The sequence below is a fragment of the Pongo abelii genome, chromosome 3 (genome assembly GCF_028885655.2).
Source record: "Pongo abelii isolate AG06213 chromosome 3, NHGRI_mPonAbe1-v2.0_pri, whole genome shotgun sequence".
NCBI lineage: Eukaryota > Metazoa > Chordata > Mammalia > Primates > Hominidae > Pongo > Pongo abelii.
In genome coordinates, this window is record NC_071988.2 from 133,961,488 (window position 1) to 133,981,526 (window position 20,039).

Here is a 20,039-nt window from a genome sequence, read left to right on the forward strand (position 1 = left end):
CAGACCAGCCTGGAACAGCGCCTCATTTTCCCACCAACCCCAAAACATGCTTGGTCTCAGAGCCAGTCAATCTGTAAGAGAGTTCTTAGGCTGGAAACATCTTAGAAAGTCTTTCCAGAAAGACATCTCAGGTTGATATTAATATGGCTCTGCGGCCTTTAGAGGACCCTGGAAAGGAAGCATGTAGAGATGAGTTCTGCAGCCTGGCAACCTCCATTTGTGTTCATGCCCAACCACAGAGCATCTTTAATATATCTGCGTATCACCAGAGGTCTTCCTCAGGGGAAAATAACAGGTGCTGGGTATTCTCTGGAGTGTAAGGCTTTACAAGGCTTGATAACTTCTGACAGCAACGCCTGTTTGCCCTCTCACTAAGAGTTCTTCTGGCTTATGTGAGTTTGAAAACATTTCTGCCTGAATATGTCCCATATATTCTCTATCATTTTTTGAAGGTCAGCAACTCTAGCCATCCAATAGTGATTATGCAGAAGATCTGTACATTGAACAGGTGACATAACCAAGAAAAAAAGTGTGTCACTTGTAGTCTATACTTGACTCCTGTCCTCTGGAAATTGCATCGTGCCTTGGTTTCTCTATTTGCAAATGCCAATTTAGTCTAACTCTCAAAGAGTTAAAACATTATTGGATAGGGTTAAAAAGCATCTTGACTTTTGTTAAATATATATATTTATTTATATTTGTTATGCATTCTTATGTTTATATATTTTTAATGTTACATGTATTTTCTAGGAGACATAGTAAGGTGTTGACAGTGGTGATCTCTGGTAGGCATATGTTTTCATTTCATCATTTTTGCTTAATTTATCTTCTTGAATGTAGTCCATGTACAAGGTACTAACGAAAGATTATAGTTTTTGACCCATGCTATTTTATACATTCAGTGCATTAAATTTCTCTCCCTTTTACCTGTTCCCTGCCTAGCAGAAAAATGGTTTTTTAAAAGATAATCTATTTAATGAAATATAAAAGAACTGCAAAAATACATACTAAGAATGTTTATAAACTAAGTTTCTAGTAATGAATAAAACGCTTCTTAAGGTTTTCCATGAAGTATTGGCCTTCGAGATGGAAATTTCCAAACTATTTTCATTTGTTACCATAAAAACTGCATGAGTGATCAGGCCTGATCACAGATGGGGAAATCTGGTGATGCCTGGATGATGGAAAAGGTAATAAGGCCCAGATATTGAGCTGTTTTCTTTAGATTGCACCTGGTTTATGGGGGACTGAAGTACTCCAAATGCTCTGTCATAATTTGTTGTTAGGAAAATGAGCTTAATGTCATGGAAAGGTCAGTCAAAGGTTGAAAACTATTTGAAATGAGAGCTTCTTTATCACTACCTATTACTTTGAACCTAATTGTATACTGTTATTTGTTCAACTCTTTGCATACCAAGGATTAGTTTAAAAGTTGAAATGTTGAAATATCTGGAAATAGTTTTCAGAGAGTTCCCTAACCCTGCCACTCTTTCACTACCCACATAACAGAAAGCTGGGTAGGAGAGGAGCAATTCCAAACCAAGGCCAAGACAAGTTCTTCTGAAGCCCTCTTGGGGCATCTTCTGGAGCAATATTGGTTTTTTGTTTGTTTGTTTGTTTGTTTTTTCCCCTTCAAGCTGGCAATAACGCCTATTTTAATCTAACCAACCAAATAAACAGCAGGGCCAAATGTCCCTTTTTTTTTTTTTTTTTTTTTTTTTTTTTTTGAGACGGAGTCTCGCTCTGTTACCCAGGCTGGAGGGCAGTGGCGCGATCTGGGCTCACTGCAAGCTCCGCCTCCCGGGTTCACGCCATTCTCCTGCCTCAGCCTCCGGAGTAGCTGGCACTACAAATGCCCGCCAGCAGGCCCGGCTAATTTTTTGTATTTTTAGTAGAGACGGGGTTCCACCATGTTAGCCAGGATGGTCTTGATCTCCTGACCTCGTGATCCACCCGCTTCAGCCTCCCAAAGTGCTGGGATTACAGGCGTGAGCCACCGCGCCCAGTCAAATGTCCCATTTCTTAAATCTTAATTCTTCCCTCTGTGATAATCCAAAGTGCCTTGCAGTCCTGCTCAACTGGGCTTTGCCACATTCTGGACAGCCTGGGAGTTGGATATAGAAGCTGAAACCAAATAATTTGGCACAGATCCCAAGTTATTTGCTTAAGTCTAACGGCAATTGTGTATTCGCCAAGCCCCATCGCTGCTTTCTTCATTTCCTCTCACGTAAACTTGTGTAGAATTTTTTTAAGCATTACAATTAAAAAAAAAAAAAAAATACAGATTTTTTTTAAGTTTGTATTGCTTTTTTCAATAATTTCTCCAAGTAAAAATTTCCTTGAGGGCAGAGGAGAATGGAGAGATGTTCAGCGACAGGTACAAAGTTGCAGGTAGACAGGAAGAATAAGTTCTGGTGTTCTATCACACAGTAGTGTGACTATAGCTAATAATGATGCATTGTAGATTCCAAGATTGCTAGAAAGAATTTGGAATGTTATCACCACAAAGAAATGATAAATGTTTAAAGTGATGGATGTGCTAATTACCCTGATTTAATCATGGTTCGATGTATACATGTATTAAAGCATCACACTGTACTCCATAAATATGTACAATTATGTGTCAATTATAAATAAAATAAAACTTTAAAAATTTCTCACCTATTTGTTATCCAGACACTTGCAAAGGGAACAGTTTGTGATTTCACTTGGTATTTGTTTTCTGTACTGAAATTTTTGTTTTGTTTTTGCTTCATTTTTTGCTTTCTTGGCAAGGTTTGAAGATCTGCTTTTTCCGTTTAATCACTCAATCCACAAACACTATTAAATATCTACTATCTTCAAAGCAGTGCTGGCATTGCGTGCTATAAGAAATACAAGGTATAAGGCCTGGTCATTACTATTACAGAGTTTATAATTTAGCTGAAATCATAAATAAACATGAAAATCCATTATTAGCTAAAGCTCAATCAAAAAATTATTATTTCTGCCAAAAGAAACAGAATTTAAAATACCTCTCCTTTCCATATGGAGGTACAAAATTAGGTACTCCGAGCGAGTTTAAGGGAACCATGAACTTTTTTTTTGTATAACTACTAGAAATGTTATAGAACATATTGTAGAAGTAAACTTTCTTAGGAATACCGTTTGTAAAAAATTCAATACTTACAGAGAATTTGGGAAACATATAAAGGGACTGAAAAATCTGCAAAATATTAGGCAGACTAGGCTCAATAAAAGGGGAACAACACAAAAAGACAAGGAAACCATATTGGACCAGAAGAGGGACCATTGTCTTTAACCATCCACAATTTATAATTCTCATCAATGCCTTAAGAAAGAGGAATTTAAAACGCACATGTGTTTATATGTGCCTATATCTCAAAGATTATACAAGATACTGGTAATAGAGGTTGCTTTGGGTAGGAAAACTGCGACATGATGTAAAAAGAGACTTACGTTTCACTGTATGCCCTTTTGAACCTTTTAATTTTGTTTTATGTGTATGTATAAACTAGCTTAAAAAATAAAGTAATAATTTTAAAATGCATGTATGTAACAACTAAGATGACTCATACCAATATATTAATAGTAGTTATCTCTGAAAAATAACAGACTATTTGTTTTTCTTTTCTCTTTTGTATTTTTATAGTTTTCAAATTTTCTATAATAAATGTGTATTAATTTTATAATTACAAAACTTCAAATTTTAAAATTCCTCCAGTAACATGAAAAAATAGTGACTGCATGAACAAAAGATAACTAAAATTAGTAATATCAATATTCTCACTGTATGGTATTAGTTGTTACATGTAATTTTACTTCTCAACAATATAGAGAATTAAATATAGTGTTTATTTTCACATAATATTCTTTGTTTTCTTAATAATCTCACATCTTAGGAAAGCCCATGTAGGAATTGTTACAAATATTTGAACTAAGCAATCTCAACCCTTGCATCTTTGGGTGTCTAGAAAGTGCAAAACTGGACAAGCAGCACTTTTAACGTGCTTAGCATAAGTAATTTCTATACATTAACTACTCAAGACTGGCCATAGAGAAGCAGATGCTGTTAACATGAGAATAATACACTATAATTACATACACAAAATGTCTTTAAAACTTTTATACCTATCCCTACTAATGTTTGGATTAATAAGTGACAGGAGAGAGTTTTAAAATGGTTTTATTATTTCTCCAGAGAAAATATGCAAATAGCCAATAAGTACCTGTAAAAACACTCACCATCATTAGTCATTAAGAAATGAAAATGAAAATCACGAGATACTAGTTCACAAAAACTAGGCTGGCTATAATCAGTAACAGATAACAAGGGTTGTGTGGCAAAATAGGAATCCTTAATACATTGTTGATGGGAATGTAAAAATCATGCAGCTGCTCTGGAAAACAGTTTGGTAGTTCCTCAAAAAGTTAAAACATCGAGTTTCTATATGACCTAGCAGTTCCATATCTACATATATACTGAATAGAAACAAAAATATCCACACAAAGACTTGTGCATAAATGCTATGAGCAGTATTATTATTCTTAATAGCCAAAATGTGGAAAAAACCCAAATGTCCATCAGCTGATGAAAGGCTAAACAAAGTGTGGTATATCTTTATAATTATTATTCCGCCATAACAAGGAATGAAGGCCTGGCGCGGTGGCTAATGCCTGTAATCCCAGCACTTTAAGAAGCAAGAGGTGTTTCTGCTGCTGCGTCAGTGAGCACAACTATCCCATTCAGCAGGGTCCAGGGACCGTTGCAGGTTCTTGGGCAGGGGGAGAAACAAATCAAAACCACAGCGATTTTGTCTTTCAGATGGGAAACACTCAGGCATCAACAGGCTCACCCTTGAAGTGCATCCTAAGCCATTGGGACCAGTTTGACCTGCAAACCCTGAAAAAGAGATGGCTCATTGTTTTTCTGCACTATGGCCTGGCCCCAATATTCTCTCTCTGATGGGGAAAAATGGCCACCTGAGGGAAGTATAAATTACAATACTATCCTGCAGCTTGACCTTTTCTGTAAGAGGGAAGGCAGATGGAGTGAAATACCTTATGTCCAAGCTTTCTTTTCATTGAAGGTGAATCCACAACTATGCAAAGCTTGCAATTTACATCCCACAGGAGGACCTCTCAGTTTACACCCATATCCTAGCCTCCCTATAGCTCCCCTTCCTATTAATAAGCCTCCTCTAATCTCCCCCACCCAGAAGGAAACAAGCAAAGAAATCTCTAAAGGACCACAAAACCCCTGGGCTATCGATTATGTCCCCTTCAAGCCATAGGGGGAGGGGAATTTGGCCCAACCCGGGTACGTGTCCCCTTCTCACTCTCTGAATTAAAGCAGATCAAGGCAGACCTGGAGAAGTTTTCAGATGATCCTGATAGGTACATAGATGTCCTACAGGGTCTAGGACAAACCTTCTGTCTCACTTGGAGAGATGTCATGCTACTGTTAGATCAAACCCTGGCCTTTAATGAAAAGAACGTTGCTTTAGCTGCAGCCCGAGAGTTTGGAGACACCTGGTATCTTAGTCAAGTAAATGATAGAATGACAGCCAAAGAAAGGGACAGATTCCTACTGCTCAGCAAGCTATCCCCAGTATGGATCCTCACTGGGATCTAGACTCAGATCATGGGGACTGGAGTCATAAACATCTGTTGACATGTGTTCTAGAAGGACTAAGGAGAATTAGGAAAAAGTCCATGAATTATTGAATGACGTCCACCATAACTCAGGGAAAGGAAGAAAATCCTTCTGCCTTCCTTGAGCAGCTATGGGAGGCCTTAAGAAAATATACTCCCCTGTCACTCAACTCACTAGAGGGTTAACTGATCCTAAAAGATAACGTTATTACCCATTCAGCCACAGATATCGGAGAAAGCTCCAAAAGTGAGCCCTGGGCCCTGAACAAAATCTGGAGGCATTATTAAACCTGGCAACCTCAGTGTTCTATAATAGGGACCAAGAGGAACAGGCTGAAAAGAAACAGCAAGATCAGAGAAAGGCCGCAGCCTTAGTCATAGCCCTCAGAAAAACAAACCTTGGTGGTTCAGAGAGGACAGAAAATGGAGCAGACCAATCACCCGGTAGGGCTTGTTATCAGTGTAGTTTACAAGGACACTTTAAAAAAAGATTGTCCAATGAGAAACAAGCCACCCCTTTGCCCATGTCCACTATGCTGAGGCAATCACTGGAAGGTGCACTGCCCCAGAGGACAAAGTTTCTCTGGGCCAGAAGCCCCCAACCAGATGATCCAACAACAGGACTGAGAGTGCCCAGGGTAAGCACCAGTTCATGTCATCATCCTCACTGAGCCCCAGGTATGTTTAACCATTGAAGGCCAGGAAATTGACTTCCTCCTGGACACTGGTGCGGCTTTCTCAGTGTTAATCTCCTGTCCCAGACAGCTGTCCTCAAAGTCCGTTACCATCCGAGGAATCCTGGGATGGCCTGTAATCAGGTATTTCTCCCACCTCCTCAGTTGTAATTGGGAGACTTTGCACTTTTCACATGCCTTTCTTTTTATGCCTGAAAGTCCCATGCCCTTATTAGGGAGGGACATATTACCCAAAGCTGGAGCTATTATCTACATGAATATGGGGAACAAGTTACCCATTTGTTGTGCCCTGCTTGAGGAGGGAATCAACCCTGAAATCTGGGCATTGGAAGGAACAAACTCAAGCTCCAGCCTTAAGCCTTCCCATGAGACAAAACTTCTCTTTATATATCACAGAGAGAGCAGGAATAGCTCTTGGAGTCCTTACTCAGACTCGTGGGACAACCCCACGACCAGTGGCACACCTAAGTAAGGAAATTGATATAGTAGCAAAAGGCTGGCCTCACTGCTTACAGGTAGTTGCAGCAGTGGCCATCTTAGAGTCAGAGGCTATCGAAATAATACAATGAAAGCATCTCACTGTCTGGACTACTCATGATGTAAATGGCATACTAGGTGCCAAAGGAAGTTTATGGCTATCAGACAACCGCCTACTTAGATACAAGGTGCTACTCCTTGAGGGACCGGTGCTTCAAATATGCACGTGTGTGGCTTTCAACCCTGCCAATTTTCTCCCAGAGGATGGGGAACCAATCAAGCTTGACTGCCAATAAATTATAGTCCAGACTTATGCCACCTGAGAGGATCTCTAAGAAGTCCCCTTAGCTAATCCTGACCTTAACCTATATATCAATGGAAGTTCATTTGCGGAGAATGGAATATGAAGGGCAGGTTATGCCATAGTTAGTCATGTAATAGTACTTGAAAGCAAGCCTCTTCCCCCAGGGACCAGCACCCAGTTAGCAGAACTAGTGGCACTTACCCAAGCCTTAGAACTGGGAAAGGGAAGAAGAATAAATGTGTATGCAGATAGCAAGTATGCTTATCTAATCCTATATGCCCATGCTGCAATATGGAAAGAAAGGGAGTTAGTTCCTAACCTCTGGGGGAACCCCCATTAAATATCACAAGGAAACCATGGAGTTATTGCACGCAGTGCAAAAACCCAAGGAGGTGGCAGTCTTACACTGCTGAAGCCATCAAGAGGGGATGGAGAGGGAAGAATAGCAGCATAAGCAGCTGGCAGAGGCAGCAGAAAGGAAAGAGAGAAAGAGACAGAAAATCAGAGAATGAGAGAGAGGGGAAGAAACAGAGAGACAAAGAGAAGGAGACAGAGAGGAAGAGACAGACAAAGAAGGAGTCAAAGAGACAGACAGAGAGAGGAAGAAACAGAGAGAGAGAAAGTCAAAGAAGGAAAGAGAGGAAGAGTCAAAGAGAGAAGGAAAGAGAGAAAAAGAGAGACAAAGAAGTCAGAGAAAGAGAGATGGAAATAGTAAAGAAAAAAACAGTGTACCCCATTCCTTTAAAAGCCAGGGTAAATTTAAAACCTATAATTGATAATTGAAGGTCTTCTCTGTAACCCTATAACACTCCAATACCACCTTGTTTTCAGTGTAAACAAGGGCATAGCCCAAAAGCACTGAGGCCACTGACCACCCAAAGTCAGTGAGACCATGAACCCACTGGAAGGAAGAAACTCCAGACACATCTGAACATCTGAAGGAACAAACTCTGGACACACCATCTTTAACAACTGTAACACTCACCGCGAGGGTCCGCAGCTTCATTCTTGAAGTCAGCGAGACCAAGAACCCACCGGAAGGAACCATTTCTGGACACAGGATCATGAGGTCAGGAGATCGAGACCATCCTGGCTAACATGGTGAAACCCGTCTCTACTAAAAATACAAAAAATTAGCCAGGCGTAGTGGCGGGCACTTGTAGTCCCAGCTACTCGGGAGGCTGAGGCAGGAGAATGGTGTAAGCCCAAGAGGCGGAGCTTGCAGTGAGCCGAGATCGCACTACTGCTCTCCAGCCTGAGCAACAGAGCAAGACTTTGTGTCCCAAAAAAAAAAAAAAAAAAAGGAATGAAGTACTGATACATGCTACAGTGTGGATGAACCTTGCAAACATTATGCTAAGTGAAAGAGTCCAGATACACAAGGTCACATATTGCACAATTTCATTTATATAAAATGTCCAGAGACAGAAAATAGATTATGGGTAGCCAGGGACTGAGGGGAGGGAAGGACAAGGAGTAACTGCTAGGGTACCAGATTTCTTTGGGGGATGATGATAACGTTCTGGAATTAGATTGTGGTGATGGTTGTGCAATCTTGTGAATATACTAAAAGCTACTGAACTGTACACTTTAAAGGGGTGAATTATATGGGTATGTAAATTATATATCAATAATCTTTTTTTTTCATTTCATTAGCAGCTGCATGCCTAAGGTCAGGGTATCAATATGATCAAGTTTATCGACTCATGGGTACAAGCATCCTGTGAGCTGAGTCTTTGGGAGCTGATGATGTTATTATTAATATTACTTACTTGATAGCATACTAAAACTAATCAATGCAGACCATATTTAAAATATCTTCATGATATACTAATTCTTAAGTTTTACTTTGAAATCTATCAAAAAGAAAAGTAATGTGACACATAAATAAAAGCAAATTTGATTATTTTACAGATTTTCATCATAATAGGACAGTGGTTCTGGTCATTTTTAGACATCTTACCACCAAGCCTGAACTACCACACAGTAAAAACTGACAACAATATGACCCTAAATATCAAATTAGACTCATTACAGCAAGTAACTAGCAGATTATGTATGATCAAAATCTGATTTCTCATAACCATGAACACATTTCCTTCCTTTACACACTGACCAAGAAATCTGTATTTTAATTACTATAAATTATACCTTATTATGACTAATTTAAAAATGGGAATCCTTTTTTAATGTTGGGCATGTATAGTGGTTATTAAATTTCTATGTTTTATTGGTAGATTTCAATGAAAACATCTAAATTCTCTGGGGTTTTCTCCATAATTATTTGGTTGTTAATATAGTATAATAAGAGGACAATAAAATCACTGAATGGTGCTGAACCCCTCATTTCTCTTTTCCTCCCCTACACACATGGCATATTCATGTAATTTTATTTTAAAGTGTTAATTAAGGCTGGCATGGTGGCTCACACCTATAATCCCAGCATTTTGGGAGGTTGAGGCGGGAGGATCACTTGAGTGCAGGAGTTCAAGATCAGCCTGGGCAAAATAGTCAGATCCCCACAAAAAATAAAAAATGTAAATTAGCCAGGCAGGTGGCAAAAGTCTGTGGTCCCAGCTACTTGGGAGGCTGAAGTGGGAGGATCACTTGAGCCTGGGAGGTTGAGGCTGCAGTGAGCCATGATTGTACCACAGCACTCCAGCCTGGATAACAGAGCAAGACCCTGTATCGAAACAAAGAAAAAAATTGTTAATTAAAATATTTTTGTTTAGCATTCAATAGGAAATTGTTGCTGAAACACGAGGTATTCTGTCTAGGTCCTGCTGCTCACAGCTCATAAAGCCAATCACTGAGACAACAATTATTGCCAAGGAAGAAGGCTTTCACCAGGTGCTACAATCTGAGATGGGAGATCAGTCTCAAATCCATCTCTGACTAACTAAAATTAGGGGTTTATATAGCAGGAAAGAAATGTAACAATGTATAAGAAAACAGCAACTAGGGAGGGGTAAGGAAGTGATCATAATGAATGAAGGGACTGCCATCTCATTGTCTGGATGCAGTGATCTTGTGAGTTTCAGTTATTTGACACATGTTTTAAGAGGACTTCTGGAGGAAGAAGCCCAGATAAAATAAATGTAAGTTTCAAGCTTTAAGACCAGAACAGTTAATTTCTATGTTTATGAAAAAAATAGTCTATGGCAGCGGTCTCCAACCTTTTTAGCACCAGAGACTGGTTTCGTGGAAGACAATTTTTCCACAGACAGTGGGGGCCATGGTCGTGGGATGAAACTGTTCCACCTCAGATCATCAGGCATTAGATTCTCATAAGGAGCATGCAACCTAGATCCCTGGCATCCGCAGTTCACAATAGGGTTCATACTCCTAAGAGGATCTAATGCTGCTACTGATCTGATAGGGGATGGATCCTAACAGGATCTAATGCTCACTCATAGCTCACCTCCTGCTTTGCAGCCCGGTTCCCAACAGGCCATGGACAGGGGCTGGGGACCCCTGGTCTATGGGACTATTGGGTCAGTTTCAAAATGTTTATGCCAATAAAATAGACTTTTCTTATAACCTTGAATTAGTTATCTGCTGCTGCCTAGCAAATTACCCCAAATCATAGTGACTAAAAATAAAAATGTTTATTATCTCAGTTTCTGTGAATCTGGAATTTAAGAGCCACTTAGCTGGGTGGCTCTGGCTCAGGAGCTCTCATGAGGTTGCTAGAGCTGCAGACATTCACAGCCTTGATTGAAACTGGAGGATCCGTTTCTACAAAGGCTCTTGGCAGTAGGCCTCAGTTCCTCATTGCACATAGAGCTGTTTGATGTATCCTCCCAATTTGTCACCTGGCTCCTGCCCCACCCCCAGGCCAGTGATCTGAAAGAGAGAGCAAGGAGCAGGACACAAAGCATTCTATGATCTCATCTTGGAAGCTGCACATCATCACTTCCACCATACTCAATTCATTAGAAGTGAGTCCCTAAGTGCAGCCCATACTCAGAGAGGAATCAGTCTCCACCTTTAGAAGGGAGGAATGGCAAAGAATTTGTGGTCATATTTTAAAATCTCTACAAATCCCTTTAAAATAAGTTGATTTGTATGAGTATACTTTACGCTTTAAAACTAAGCCTAATATATGTATTAATTTGCTTCTGAATCTTACTTTACTAATTTTGAAAGTTATATGATTGGGTTATAATTCTTTTGTTTCAAAACTTTTTCTCCATTTCATATATTATTACTCTCTGTGAGAAAAAGTCAAAGACTAACAAGAAAAGTACTGTGATAAAGACTATTAATTCTCATCACATATCCATGTGCTTGTATATATTTCACAGCCTTCCTTTGGGGACTTATGACAATTTTTGGCCAATAAAATGTAAGTGGTAGTAATGAATGTCACATAAATGATAAAACAGTTAAGAACTAAGTTGCCTTTTTCTATCCCTCTTTTTCCTTGCAATGGCAACCTTGAACAACACATGTTCTAGCTGGTGCAGCTACAAGAAGAAAGAGGGTGTCCTAATAGTGGATTGTGTTGTGAATGAAAAGTAAATGTTTATTATTTTAAGCCACTAAAATGTGGAAATTAACTTTTTAGTCAGCATACCATACCGAGGGGTGACTAATACATATTGCCTCATTTTAAATGTAGCAATACACATGTAAAAGTACAGTTCTCTTAGGTCTTGAACAAATTTTTAACTGGAAATTAAGCTATTTCCACTCAAAAATAAGTAATAGAAACTAATACTAGAATATTGAAATCCACTCAGTGGAGCCTTATGCAGGTAGCTATGATCTAACCGTAGACCAAAAGAAAAATAGCCTTGAGTACAAAAACAACTTTAAGAAAGAATTGATAGAGCTTTAATTTCAGAAAAACCCAGAGATTAAGAGAAATGATAAAAGAAGTTTATGACCTTATAGTGAATCCATTCTAAAGTGATACTTCTGAAAGCTGAATGTAAGACTTAAAAAAAAAATTATGAAAGCAAGAAAAAAAGAATCAAATAAGCATATTCCTAATGTTTGGAGGCTAAAATCTAAGATAATGTTTTATGTGTGACAAAGCCTAGGGCTATTAACATACTAAATGTGAAAACTGAAACTAAAACTAAATCCCTAAATCTAATCACTGTATTTTAGACATCTTGTAATATGTGTCTTTGGTGGAGTAGAATGTAGATTGAATGAAGGAAGTGAGGAGAATGATGTTCTTCCAAAGAAAAAGTGAAAGAATTGGGAATTAAGAAAAGGAGAGGCAGGAAAGATTCATAAATTGGCAAGAGAAAGAGGGAGCAACAGTATTTTAAACAAAGAAAAATAAGTAGTGACATTGAATTCCATTCATTCAAAAAGAAAAAAAAGGCCCAGTGCATTTATTTCATTTTTTTACCTGCAGGTGGCAGCTCTTCCTAAATATGTCATGGAAATGTCCATGAGTATTTCTGCATTGTCTTCCTGTAGGCAATTCTCAGAACTGAATCCCAGCTCTCAAAACAAACACAAAAACAAACAAAACCACCAAAAAACCAAAAGACAAAAACTATATTGCCATTACTTCTCAGTATAGTACTAAAAAAGAAAATTCTTTAAACAGCTTTAATTCCCCCCCAAAAATGTAAAACAAATGCCTCCAGGAGTATAATAGAAACAAAATAACAAGTATGTGTATTTCTTCCAATATAGTAATTGTCAGTTACTTCCTGAACTTCTTGGGGTTGTGTCTTGTTTTACTTTGTTTGTTTTGTAAGTTTTTAATTGTCTGAACACATTGGCCAAATTACAAAAGGCCAGAATTACACTAATTATATATAAAAAAAAAATTAAATACACAGGAAGACCACTGTGTATTTTTTCAAGGGTACATATATGTCCAAATAAGTATTAGGAGAGCATATTGTAAAGGCATATGTTACATGCATTAATTCTAGTGTCTGGAGGAGAGGGAATGGGATTAGAAATAGAAGATGAAAGGAGAAAAATAATGAAGTTGATTTAGAGTTATCCCAAGTATTTCATGGTTTTTGTTTCTTTTGTAGATAGTATTTTTAAATTTTCTATTTTAAACTGCTTACTGTTAGTACATAGAGAAATATAATTGATTTTTGTATATTTACCTTATATTCTAAAATGTTGCTACATTCACTCTCACTGGCTTCTTTTCTTTTTTGTAATCCCAGTGTTCCTCAGCTGCAGATCCACTGTTAGCATCTACCATGTATAAGGTGCATAGCACATGCCAAGCACTATGGCAGATACTTTATATATCTTCCCTTCACACCACATGGCCTCTCTTCCATTTCCACAAATTCTCTTATTGACCTCATCTGCTACTCTGCCCTGACTTCCAACTCTAGTGTCTGTAGGCCTCACCTTTACCCACAGTGTAGCTCCACATTTCCAGTAGATTTCTGGACTTTGTCGTATTGTTTCTCATTGACCCCTCAGACTCGATATGTCTGAAATGGAAAGCATACTATTGTGCCATTCCAGCTTCCATCTTATATTCTATCAGAAAATATGTGCTAAAAAATTATCACAGAAAATATTGTAGTATATTTCAAGTCACTCTATACACTGAAAAAAAAAATCCATATACCTCAAACCCTATAAAGTTGTATGTTTAATGATGTGACATTCCTTACCTCTGACATTTGGCCCTGCTAAAGGGAAAGAAAAAAGCTGTCACCTTTTGACAAAGCAGCTAAAGAATCATCACAAAATATAATAAGTACCCACAATAAGTTGAACATATAATTCCTAAAAATAATGAACTCCTCAGAATTTGGAGAGAAAGAGATTAATGAAAGTCACTTTCTGAGTTCACTTTTCAAATGGTACTGATAATATTAGAGTGTTCTCCAAATTCCATCAAAAAGACCATGCTGCTCCTTAATTTTATCAAAGAGAATAAATATAATGATAACTTTAAGAATAGTTTATTATTGTCTACAACAGTGCCATTCTACAATAACTGAAGAATAATGATAAATATGGGGTGTAAAATGTAAGAACCAAAGAGCAATGATTTGTCAATATTTATCTACTTTATCTATAGCAGAAGGTATTGTGATTAACCAATTCAGGCTCTCTGGTCAGACTAATTATGTCCCTATATTAAGAAGCTATCCTAGTTAAATGACAACTGTTCACAGCCTCACTCAGCCCATTTGCTCTTCATACCTACCACACAACTCTTTGGTATACCAAGAGGCCTTTCTTATTGGGAAAAATTGTGCTCAAAAGTCAACTCCTGGGAAACTGATAAATTGAATTCCTGTGCCTCTGAATCTCACACACATCTGAAACTTTAACCAGAAGTGACTGATCTATCTATGACACAGCTCCTCCGTATGGCTGAACAAGTGGAATCTAGTTTCTCACTCCCCAACACACCTTATAGTCAGCTTTACTTATATAAGCTTTTGCTTGGTATGACCTAACAAAGTTTCCAATTTTTATTATAGGCCTGGAATTTCACTCTTCAAACAGTAATTCATTTGCTTTAGCCTAAAATACTTGAATAGATTTTTTTAAAAAAACTATCCATGTCTTATCGAAATACTTGAAAGAATTTGGGAAGGGAAAAATACATCATTTTGTTACTTTAATATAGCTATTATTATTTTTTGTTCTCCTTTCTGGCCAAATTGCCTTATAAAAGAATGACAACAGTTAACAACTCAGCAATGTATGTACACAGTGGTAAACTTTTTCTGTAAAAGGGCAGATTGTAAATGTTTTGGGCTTTGCAAGTCATACAGTTTCTAAAGCAACTTCTCAACTCTGCTCTTGTAGCATAGAAGCAGACATAGACATTAAGAAAATGAATAACTGTTGCTTTGGTCCAATATAATTATTTGGGAATGATAAAATTTTAATTTCATATAATTTTCATGCAGCACAAAACATTTTTCTTTTGTTTTTTCTTTTTTTCTCCAGCATTTAAAAGTGTAAAAACCAGTCTTAGCTTGTGTGCCATCCAAATGTGGACAGTAGGCTTGATACTCATGAACACAGAGTTGACCAGCCCTATTTAAAAATAGACCATTTCTCTAGTTTTGACCTATGTCCTGAGCTCTATAGACAAATTTTCAGCTTTTTCCTGTTTATCATGATACGAATATTCCAACAGCATGTTAAACAAAAGATGTTTAAAACCTAACTCAGAACTTACCTGAAATTCCCTATTTCTGTTGATCCATAGCTGAAATTTAGAAATCATCTAGAAAGGTTCAGCACCCTTGTGAAGTCCTGTCCTGTTTCAAATATGTCTTCACTTTCAAATTCCCATACCCAGCATCTGAATTCATGCCTTCATTTTTCTCTTCTACATTGTTGCTATGGCACTGTAATTGGTTTCTCCTACTCCAATATATTCAACATACTGCTGTCAGAAAAGCCTCCTAAAGTGCTGCTCTAATTATGTCACTACACTATTTTACAACTTTCTCTAAATCTGTTGCTTACAAAATGTAATATAAGTTCTTCCAACTGGCAGTCAAGGCCATCCAAAACATTATCCCAAATATCTTTCTAGTCTTGCCTCCCACTAGCGCTCATTCAGTGATGTGTTTTGTTTGTTTAGAGGCAGGCTCTTGCTCAGTTGCCCAGGCTGGAGTGCAATGGCATGATCATAGCTCACTATAGCCCTGAACTCCTGGTCTCAAGTGATTCTCCTGCTTTGGTCTCCCAAAGCACAGGATTACAGGCATAAGTCACTATGCCTGGCCCTCAACAAATGTGAATAGCACCTATTAGGCACTGTGCTGGATACTCTGATACAAGATTGAGCAAAAACAACATGACTTCTGCCTTCGTGGAGTTTATAGTCTAGTTGTGGATAAAGGCATGAGTCAAATAATCACATAAAAGATACAATAATAAAACTGGCATGCAAGAATAACATGGAATAATCTTTTCAAATAATTGAAAGAATTTTAAATCTATAATTTTACATAAAACTAAACTATTATCTCGATGTGTGGCTGAACTAGAAACTCTCAGTCACACAAGGCATCAGAACATTCATACATAAAGATCTTGTCTGAAACTATATTTGGAAAAAGTACTCCAACAACAAGAAAAATATTTCCAAAGGCTTTGAGCTCTACATGAAATAAAACTTTGATAGGCTTTATTGTGGTGATATTTTCACAAATGTATACACATTACTGAAACACCAAGGGTTTGGTCTAGGTCTTGCTGCTCACTGCATAAAAAGCCAATCACTGAGACAAGTGTTGCCAAGGAAGAAGGCTTTAATTGGGTGTTGCACCCGAGGAGATGGGGGCTCAGTCTCAAATCCATCTCCCTGACTGACTAAAACCAGGGGTTTATATGAGCAGGGAAGAAATGTAACAATATGTAAGAAAACAACAACTAGGAAGGGCCAATCATGGTGAGTGATGGGGTCCTGCATCTGCTGCCATCATCTGGTGAGTTTCAGTTCTTTGGTGCTTTTTTGAGAGGCCTGAATGTTGTTTCCTGAGGAAGGAACTCAGATAAAACAAATATAAGTTTCAAGCTTTAAGAACAAAACGGTCAATTTCTATGTTTATCCAAAAGAACAGTCTATGGGACTATTGGTTCAGTTTCACACATATTTGAAAGCTAATAAAAGTGTCCACTTTAAATATGAGCAGCTTATTTTATGTCAATTATTCCCTAGTAAAATGTGTAAAAATCTGATAAAAATTTAAAAATATATATGTACAGCTTAAAGTAAAAGAATACAATGAACACCTGTGTAGTCAATATCTAGGTTAAGGAAAGCAATTACATAAATCAATGTGACTGGTGCTATGAGAAAAGGTGGGAAAGAGCCTAGAGTAAAGGCTTTTGACTTTGGGAAGTTAGAGGAGCCTTCCCTGAAAAAGTGATGCCTGATCCTAAAACTGATAATTGACTAATAATATTAAAAGTCAACACTTATATAGTAATGCTACCTGCCAGGTACTGTTTTACATGTTTTACACATAGTAACCCATTTAATCCTCACAACATTGCTTCATGTTGATTCTTTTATTATCCCCACTTTACAGATGAGGAAATTAAAGCACTGAATAGTTAAGTAGTTTGCCTGAGGTCACACAGCCAGTAGGTAGTGGTAGCATTCCCTGGGAAATGAGACACTGGAAGAGCAATAGGCATGGGGTGTATCCGTGTATTTGGTTACAAGCAACAGAAACTGATTTTAGCTATCTATATCAGTTTAGATATTAGTTAGGTTTACCTGAATGGTTTTCCATTACTGGCTGATAACTGTTTTTTCTGTTTCTCCATGGCTTTCTCAAAGTCCTAAGAAGATTACAATTCCCACGGTGGCCACTCAAAGATTAATCCAAGGAGTGTAACCTGCAGCAGTTGGCCACAGCATTGGATAGGCAGCCAGCCTGGTATTGGGCATTTGCCTACAGGGTACATGTGCTGCTATCAGTAAGATAGATGCTCATTTTGGCCAGGAGAACATTGTCTGATGAGAGCTAGCACATCGGATAGACAGCAACTTGGCTTGCAGGCCTGTAGGCTGGAAGGAACCTGCACAAACTCCAAGTGGTGCCCAGAGCACCCATTTCCCCCAGGGCCAGGTGATAAACTCAGAGAAGAAATAGGACAGTCCTTTGTGGGCTCGGCAGGAGGCCGGATTTGACAGATGGGCAGGGCCTAGCCAATCAAAGGAGACACCAACCACAGGGCTGGTGCAAGGTCCTAGAAGCCTCTTTAGGTGCCAAGCATCAATCTTTTGGTTGTTGGATTTTTGAGAGCTGGGAAGGAGGGTCCTATGGGAAAGGCTAGTGGCTGACATTATGAGAAAAGGATACTCCAGAAGGCTTGGAGCAGCAGCTATCTACCAACTGGTGGGAAAGGATTTCAATGTCTTAACCATAGTAAACGCCATAGCTGTGTGATTCCGTAGGTAGCAGATACCTATTTTTTCTATTTTGCTGTCACTGTTGAACAATAGTTAGGTATTATTTTCTCTTCTTCTTCTTCTTTTTTTTTTTTGGAGACAGGGTCTTGCTGTGTCACCAGAGCTGGAGTGTAGTGGCACTATCACAGTTCACTGCAGCCTCCATCTCCCAGGCTCAAGCGATCTTCCCACCTCAGCCTCCCTAGTAGCTAGGACTACAGGCGTGCAGCACCAGGCCCAGCTAATTTTTGTATTTTTTGTAAAGACGAGTTTTCACCATGTTACCCAAGCTGGTAAGTATTATTTTCTTTCAGCTCTTTGAATATATTACTTCATGGTGTCCTGATTTTTATTGTTGCTGTTGAAGTCTGCTGAGGGTTCATCATCCTATAAATATAATATATCTCTTCTCTATTTCTTTTTGAGATCTTCTGACTTGGATGCTTTTTAGTTTTCATATGATGTATATAGATACAGATTTCTTTTTATTTATTTTCCTCAGGAATTCTATTTCATAATCTTAGGTTTCATATCTCTTCTCAAGTGTTAATGATACCTGAAATATTATATCTTTGAATATTTCCATACCCCATTCTTTATTGCTCCTTCTTCTGGAATTCCTCTCTTTGCTATTTTCATCTTCATATGCTAAATTCTGGGTAACTTCTTCAGGCTTTTTTATTAGCACATAAGTTCTCTTTTTCGTCTTAAAAATTTTTTATTTGTATTAAGGTAATACAAGCAAATAGTTTAATGTATCAAAGAGGCAACCAATCAACCAATTTAATTTTTTTTTTTGAGATGCAGTCTCGCTCTGTCATCAGGCTGGAGTGCAGTGGCACGGTGTCGGCTCACTGCAACCTCCACCTCCGGGGTTCAAGTAATTCTTCTGCCTCAGCCTCCCGAGTAGCTGGGACTATAGGCATGCACCACCATGCCCAGCTAACTTTTGTATTTTTAGTAGAGATGGGGTTTCACCACGTTGGCCAGTTGGTCTCTTCTCTTGATCTCGTGATCCACCTGCCTCGGTGACAGGTGACAGCGTGCTGGCAGTCCTCAGAGCCCTCGCTTGCTCTTGGCACCTCCTCTGTCTGGGCTCCCATTTTGGCAGCACTTGAGGAGCCCTTCAGCCCACCGCTGCACTGTGGGAGCCCCTTTCTGGGCTGGCCAAGGCCAGAGCCTGCTCCCTCAGCTTGCAGGGAGGTGTGGAGGGAGAGGCGCGAGCGGAACCGCGCTGCGCGCTGCGCTTGCGGGCCAGCTGGAGTTCCGGGTGGGCGTGGGCTTGGCGGGCCCTGCACTCGGAGCAGCCGGCCGGCCCTGCCGCCCGGGGCAATGAGGGGCTTAGCACCCGGGCCAGTGGCTGCAGAGGGTGTACTGGGTCCCCCAGCTGTGGAGGGTGTACTGGGTCCCCCGGCTCCGAGGGTGTACTGGGTCCCCCAGCAGTGCCAGGCCACCAGCGCTGCGCTCGATTTCTCGCCAGGCCTTAGCTGCCTTCCTGCGGGGCAGGCCTCGGGACTGCAGCCCGCCATGCCTGAGCCTTCCCCCACCTCCATGGGTTCCTGTGCAGCCCGAGCCTCCCCGACGAATGCTGCCCCCTGCTCGACGGCGCCCAGTCCCATCAACCGCCCAAGGGCTGAGGAGTGCGAGCGCATGGCGCAGGACTGGCAGGCAGCTCCACCTGCAGCCCCGGTGCGGGATCCACTGGGTGAAGCCAGCTGGGCTCCTGAGTCTGGTGGGGCCTTGGAGAACCTTTATGTCTAGCTCAGGGATTGTAAACACACCAATCAGCACCCTGTGTCTACCTCAGGGTTTGTGAGTGCACCAATCAACACTCTGTATCTAGCTGCTCTGGTGGGGCCTTGGAGAACCTTTATGTCTAGCTCAGGGATTGTAAATACACCAATCGGCACTCTGTATCTAGCTCAAGGTTTGTAAATGCACCAATCAGCACCCTGTGTCTAGCTCAAGGTTTGTGAGTGCACCAATCGACACTCTGTATCTAGCTGCTCTGGTGGGGCCT